The sequence below is a fragment of the Patagioenas fasciata genome, chromosome 1 (genome assembly GCF_037038585.1).
Source record: "Patagioenas fasciata isolate bPatFas1 chromosome 1, bPatFas1.hap1, whole genome shotgun sequence".
NCBI classification, from domain to species: Eukaryota; Metazoa; Chordata; class Aves; order Columbiformes; family Columbidae; genus Patagioenas; species Patagioenas fasciata.
The window spans coordinates 129,644,530-129,652,726 of NC_092520.1; positions in this window are offsets into that span (position 1 = coordinate 129,644,530).

The window sequence follows — 8,197 nt, forward strand, 5'->3', positions numbered from 1 at the left end:
GAGCTACACACAGTTGCTGCAAGATTGTATTCCAAAGTTGTACTTTTCCATCTCTGTTTAGGTACTCTAAGCCCTTGCTTAGTATCAGGAGGTGCTGTGATGGGGAGGACAGTCAGCAGAAATGATGGAGAAAAGCAGTTCTCCTGGAATAACTGGCACTTTAAGTCACGCAGTACCTAGGAGAGCAGATCTGGGCACAGGAGATTCATGCATTAGTTCCCAGATCCAAACTGCCGTGTGATCTCAAGGAAATAATTTCCCTTTTCTGCAGCTTTGTTTCACCTGTTTTCCCACCTATGAAGTAAGGTGAGGGGTACTGACCTTGATTACCAAGACACACGCTCTATTTAGGCTCCCTCAGTTTGAAAGTTTGGCTTAGCTCTTCACCAAAACTGTCTTTTGCTGAGCTGGTGAGGCTGCGACTGTGCAAACCAGAAGGTTTTAAGGTGGAGAGCATCACTCAGTCACACCTAGTTCCTGTCATTTAAGATTCACAAAAGTGACTTGGAACACTATGTGTATGGCAAAGGAAGGAGTTGCTGCAGGGTGGGCCTGGCCCTTTCCCTGGCAGTATTCCATGCCAACACTGCAGCCGCATTCTCTGGTCCTCACATGCATTCATATTTGGCATGCAAACACAGAAAAATGGATAAATCCTGGAGAAGCAGCATTCTTGATTTGGATTTGTCACAAGCCCAAGGGTGCTCAGAAACAGCAACCTCATCAAGAATGACAGTATCTTTCTCATTGCTTATCCTCTGTACATGCCTGGAAGGTCCTGTTTTTCACCCAAATTCCTGTGAGACATATTGTTTTACATATGATTTATGAGTCAAAGCTGCTGATTAACATCAGATAAAAACTACATTGTCCAGTAATTTAGTGCTTGTTTGTTGGCTTAGTCTGAATTCCAGCTTTGTTTCCCCAGGTTTGAATAAACCCTACATTTAAAGGCAAATACGAGGTCAAAGTGGTTTTGGTCGTTTTACCAGGAATCATGCAGCAAAGTAGTAAGACAGCTTGGAAAAATACTCAAGTTTTTTTTCCAGTGGCTTCTGTGATTTGATACTAATATACTGACACACTGACCATGGTGTGGGAGGGGAAAAATCAGGTGGATAGTTTCAGTAATTTGTATGCTACCTGAGGACTACCCCACAGCACTATGTTTGAACTAAATCCAGCAAAAAACAACCCTTACTTCTTAGCTCCCACCCTTCTTATCACAGGATTTGAAAGCTAACATCCTAGCCTCTGGATCCCTAAAACAATGGGTGCTCCCTGGCATTTACACAGAACCGGGCATGGCTGTCCCAGTGTAAGGAATGGCTATGACATCTTCGCAAAAATGTGATGTCATGATTCACATGCTTGATTGGTTTGTTGTTATTTGGTAATGGCATTAACTTGGTTAGAGGCCTTGCTCTCTGTCTGTGCGCTAACCCCGCTGCAGTCCGTACCCTGATGCACTGTAACAATAACTCATCTTGTCCGCATAGAAGCAGCTCAGTGCACGTACTCCACCTACAGTAAGGGTGGGAAAAAAGATACAGCATGACGGGAAACCGAGAATCTGTGCTATTGGCTGTAGAGTAACAATTAATCAGGAGCAGTGCAGAAGTAGTAACATGTTTAATGTATAAGCTAGCTGGAAAAACTAATTTATATGTAACAGCTAACAGGGGTTGTAAGTGAGCTGTGGGAAAGATTGTACTCTCTGAGTACTGCAGCCAATGGTGAAAGGAGGAGGAACCGCTTGCGGTCGAGGGGGGAAATAGGATAAATAGGGGGACTGTGTCCCCGACGTGTTTTGAGAGACCCCTTAGGGACTTCTGTGGACTCTGTTCGAATAAAGTTTATTTTTTGTTGTTTTGTTTTTTTGTTTTAGTCCTCTGTCTCCTCTTTTACCCCTCCTCATTTACCTCTAGCAAAGCCAATTTCCACATGTTGGGAAGGATTTTAACTCTCTTAACCATTTTCACCATACAACAGAATTCCCAATTTCTATGTAATCACAATTTCTGCATTTCCATAGTATTAACCATTTCAGTGTGGAGAGAAGGGAGGAAGTATACTCATTGGACCCAAAGCAAATACACCTACAGGCTCACTCCTCCTTCCTAGAGAGAGAAGGGAAAAGACACAGTAGGCACAGATAACTCCCATGTCTAACAAGAATTGTGGGAAGCTGCAGAAGACTGAGACGTGTGTCTGTCGTGAAAACTAGGAGGAAACAACTACCAGATGTGGGCGCAAGCAGAGGGAATATCTTGGTTCCAAGTTGCCTCCCTTCTGAACATGGAAGTGAAAATTCTCTATGACAGTGTCTCAAACAAAGTCAAAGACTCTTGATTCCTTGTCTTCCCTCCTGCCTCTTCCACCTCTCATCTCCAGACAGTTCCCACTCCCCACTGAGCTGAAATTATTGAGAGTACATATTGGAGCACACATTTATAAATCCTTCTAGATGACTAATTCTCTCCTAGCCTTTCTTCTGTCTCTGGAAAAGTCACAAAAATGTGATGGGTAGGTATTGGGGCTTCATCAAATGAAGACTTAAGATTCCATCATCTGCTGTCCAGAAGCCATCACACCTACGCAAAAGGGATGTGGTACAAAAAAATGAATACCCCTTGGTCCCCTCAGGAAGAATATTTCTGGGAGACAGATGATCTGAGGGAGCTCCAAGGGTGAATAAGTGAATAGACTTTGTGTGTCAAGTGCTCAGTCACTTTGGGGTGAGTCTTTAAGGTCCTTGTAAAGCCCGAGAGGATCTCCATGAGTAAAAAGTATAGGATTGTGCAATAACTGACAGGAAGAGGACAAAAGGCATAGGACAGCCATTGGCCTGGATCACTTCTTAAGAACACAGGCATTCTAAGTGAGTGAGAGAGACACAATTCCTAGGGACTTAGCTGCTCTTCTGAAATAGTGGAAACCCTTGGCATTTCCAGTCTTTCCTCTATTTCAGATATACAGCCTAGCCGTCTGCACAGTAACCAAGCACCAAGTATGCTGCAAAGTCTATATGCAGTACGGAACAGGTGAGCTCTTGTTTCTTAACATGTCTATCAAGAAATTGAGCAAGAAGATGAATGCTGACATCCACCATTTGCTGAGGGTTGGACTAGATGATCATTATAAGTCCCAACCCAACCCATTCTATCAGTCTGTGATTCTACAACTCGTGTTGTGCAGCACAAACGCAAATTTAACACACATAAAAATTGAAAGTGTACTTCAAAGTTCTATGGCATACTTTACACTGCAAGAGTAAGTGGGCTCTAGAGCTGGCTTAAGCATACAAGTGAGAGCCTGGGCTGATGTTAGGTCAGTAATGTGCTCAAGCTCTGCCTTGCTGGAGTATCAGGAACTTGGTCTTATCCAGTGTGTGATCACATACATACAGCAGGCTGGGTAACTGTGAGGTTGGACCACTTGAGAATGGGCTCAAATTTGCATTAACCTGGAGATGACAGCTCTCAGGACTGGACATCTCAAGTACGGTCAGCATGCTTCTCCACCCTTTTCAACACTTGTGAGAGCATGAGCACCATAAAGGCACCAGTGGGGTAGGCTAAAGTAGTAAGCCATGAAGTATAAAGATCAAGCAATGTGCAAAAAGGATGGTGAGATGAAGCAATAAACTTAGGTGCAATGGATTGCATGCAAAAGAGAATACATTTAAACTCGGACAACAAACTTTCTTAATAAACTGCTCAAAACCATGGTAAAAGATGGCATCTAGTGGAGATCACAGAATTGCAGAATATCTCAAATTGGAAGGGACCCATTAGGATCATTAAGTCCAACCTCCTGCTCCCCACAGGACTACCTAAAACTAAACCATATGACCAAGAGCATCATCCAGATGCTCCTTAAGTCTGTCAGGCTTGGTGCCATGGGGAGCCTGTTCCAGCGACCATCCATCCTCTCAGTGAAGAACTTTTTCCTAATGTCCAACCTGAACTCCCCCTGATGCAGCTGGAGAAGTAGGATGCAGAAGCTGGAGGCAGCCAAGCAAGAAATCTTGCATATGAAAGACAAAGTTAGGAAAAAAAAATACATCAAGAAAAGCCTTTCTAATGTTACATAACAAAAGTAAAAGAAACAAAGCTGTTGTATCAAAGGGAAAGAGAGCTGAAGTCGACTGGGTTATTAAATTAATGACAACTCTGAAAGTGGGTCAAGAAAGCAAATACCAAAGGAACTTACTGTATTTATAGATATATATATATATATATTTACAATTACAGTGTTAAGAGTTATTGGAAAACAAATTGAAAATCAATTTAAAAAAATATTTAAAGTGCGGCAGAATCAATCAGGCATTTGCCATCTCTAATTACTGTTATTGGTGTTATTTTCATATGGCACTTCACAACAGTAGATTACACAACACTGCAATTTTGAAGCCTAGTAAAATCCTGCTGTGGTTTATGAAGAAAAAAAAAAAAGCCCACCCTTTCTGATGGTGTTGACATGCATACATTACGGTACACTCACTGTCTAATAGGATGCAGAGACATAGAAAACCTGAATGTCTAAACATACATCTGTCCAGTAATCTTAATTGGTTTTAAAGATCAGAAATCTCCTGGAACTGAAGACAGGGAGCCTTTTCCAACCCAGCACTTAAAGGGTTGAGTCTTATTTGTGTGCCTACTATATAACAGCTCAGATCACTTCCCTTTAAATGTTGATGGCTTTTAAAGCAGGGGATGAGTGTTTTAATATAAGAGGGAACAAAGAAGAAGTCTAACCCTCTTTGCATATGGCCCATGCCAATCTGTGGTAAAGTAGTAAAGGATAAGGAAAAGCAACCTTATCCCTTCTAAACTAAAAGGACAGCACATGACTTGTTTTGTTATATACTTCCAGGCAGCAAGGCAAAACAGGGATACTGGGACAGCTGACTGAAGCTGAGAATGAATGGGCAGGGTGTAACTCAGGTGGTGGGCAGCAGCTGACATCTTTAATGGCCTGTCATAGACATGTCCCCACAAACAGCATAGGGTTAGAATGATGAAGGCTTGTGCCCTACTGTGGATTTCAAAGGTAGCATTGCTTATTGCAACCAAAAAAAAGTGCAATTCACATAAACTGAACATTGGTTCCATCTTACCATGCACCATTATATTTTATAAAGCAAAAAGCAGTTCAACTTTTGAAGTGTTGGTTGTGCAACATGCAGTTGGGTGGTGGTGTGGAGAACTGGGCCCTTTCTGTTGACCAATGCCAGCTGTAGGCATTGCAGTTTTCAGTGCATCTCATTGATTTGCTGAGCATATTTCCCAGATGTCATGGTTTCACCGGGATTCAGAAAGCCACAGCAGATCAGACCAGCAGGAGACCACCAAACAGTGACCATGACCTTTTTTGGTTCAAGTTTGCCTTTGGAAATGCTTTGGAGGTTCTTCTCGGTCCAACCACTGAACTGGTCATTGCCAGTTGTCATATAAATTCCCCTCTTCATCATACATCACAGTCCAAATGAGAAATGGTTCGTTGTTGCATAGAATAAGAGAAGACAACACTTCAAAACAATGATTTTTTTTCTTTTTGGTCAGCTCATGAGGCACACACTTACTGAGCTCTTTCACCTTTCCACTTTGCTTCAAATGCCAAACAACCATAGAATGCTCGAGGTTGAGTTCTTCAGCAACTACTCATGTAGTTGTAAGAGGATCAGCTTCGATGATTGCTCTAAACTGGTCATTGTAAACTTCCAATCGCTGGCCACTATGCTCCTCATCTTCAAGGCTCTCCTTTGTGAAACTTCTTGAACTACCACTGCACTGTACTTTTGTTAGCAGTTTTTGGGGCAAATGTGTTACTGATGTTGTGAGTTGTCTCCTCTGTTTTACGACCCATTTTGAACTTGAATAAAAAAATTGCTCAAATTTGCTTTTTGTCTAACATCATTTCCATACTCTAAAATAAACAGCAAGTAATAGCTTCGTAGAAAAACAAACAAAACAAAACAAAAACAAAGCAAGAAAAGCACATTAAAATGATGTACAACATAACCACATTTAAGAATGCATTCCAATATCAAATGGCAGATTTTAACAATGCAAAAACTGCAATTCCTTTTGCACCAACCTGATAGCTCTTTGTTACTGGAGCTAGATGGATATTTACAATCAATCAATGTTTTAAGGCCTTATTTGAAATAACATGGATTATTATTGCTCTTGCCTATGTCCTGTGAGTTTCTCCAGGAATGTCCTTACCACACCTGAGCCATAATGGGTTAAATTGCGTCTTCCCTGGCAGCTAGCACCAGGGCTGTCCCTGCCAATGGCTGGGACCTGCCATGCTCGGCCCTTTCAAGCCAATCAAGCATGAACCCAGTGCTCATTAGCTTGGGTTCAGTTCATGTTCCAATGACAAATGAATATTCAGGGTAATTCCCTTTTTTGGTTATTCTGTTTGCTGTTATATTGTCATATTTGAACTTACACAGATCTACCTTCTTATCCTTGTTCATGTGAATCTGTGGTGCCAGCCTGAACCACACAACTGGGGAAGTGAACCTCCAGGCCACAACCTGTCATGGCAGGCTTTGGTGAATCTTCACAGTGCAGTGACTCAAACCATTACATACCCAGGAAGTCGACACTTTGACAGCATCCCAAAGGTCCTTCCTTCTCAATGTGCTAGACTAAGGCTCCTTTCCAATGCTGTGGTACTATCAACATGCCTTGAAAGAGGCTTAAAACAAGGCTTTAAAAGACAAGGGAGACTTCTGACCTGCCTTCTACCCATATGTACCCTAGCAAAAGCATTATGGCATTGACATCACCTAAAATGCTTACTGCCTTTTTCATAGTCTCTGCCCCCTTTTCCATAAAGCCCTCCACATACAGCCAATGTTCAATTTCTGTCTGATGCACCTTAATGAAGGCCCTTAAACAGTATCTTAGCAGGCTTCAAAAAGTTACTACGGGACATAGCCTGCTGCACAGGGTTTAAATTACTTATGTAAGGGTTTGCCCTGCTATGCTGAAAACAGAGGAATGGCTGAAAATAGGAGGTATATAACACCTGTAAGAGATCTCCACTAAAAGATCTCCTTTCCTATTTGCCTTTTAGCACTTCCCTAAACTTCGTTCTAGCATATTTGGCAGTTGTAGCTAATTAGGCAGCATGTCTACATACTGGACCAGAACCAGCTTAGATATTCTGTGTTCCTCAGTGTATCAGGGTCTTGGGTCTACACAAAGAACCAGCTTTGTACCTCCCACAGATTTAATCTGCAACCAAATAACTAATCCTTATTAAATTGCAAATTGACAGCAGATAGAATGTCTGGACCAAATGTACCCAGAAACCCCAACTGTTTATTTTCCTCTACACCTTTCCTCTACTTACTGTTTGAAAATGCACTGAAGTGTATGTTTGCTTGGGGTTGAAAAGCATGCTCTTTATCAGGGGAAACCTTTAGATTTTGCAGTTTACACCCATCTGCTGAAGTAAATACAAGTTCTTTATGTAGGCTCTTTTGCTACTACTTTCCTTTGACATCAGCAAAGCCAGCCTAAGGTTGCTAGAGTCATCGTGCACTGTGCACAGATGCAGCTTTATACTAGCATGGAACAGCTCCAGGTTGCATGCAGAGTAAGGACAGTGTGCAACATGCACACTCCCAGAGCAATCTCACACAGTGCTGGCCAAACCTTCTGAAGCCTTTGCAGGGACCCCTTCTGAACTTAAGAGGTCTGCATTGCATGGACCTGAGCCCTGAGACACCAGTGCAGTTTTCAAAAGCAACTCTGGAATACTGAACACCAGTGTGTGTGCCTCTTTATTTTTACCTTTAACGTACAGTTTCATTACCGAAGGATCAAATATCACACAGAAGATGCAAAGACAGAGGGCACACACAACCACAGCTGCTCAGTGGGTGTGTGTGATCCATTCACGATTGTGCAGCCCCAGCTCTTTTGTGGACCTGATTGTATGGAAAAACAATTGTGGCAGGCAGGCAGGATGGGCCGCTGTGCAGCCACATCCAGTGCCCAGTGGGAAAACGGTAGAAGGGGAAGTCCAAGAAGGGGCAGGAAGGCACCACAGGAAGACATGGCCTGAGGTAGGGAGCATGCAAAGCTGGTCAGGATAGCCCAGGGAGCCAGTGTTATGCCCAAAAGAATAGACAAGATCCTAGTCTGATTTTAGGTAATTGGAAGTTGCA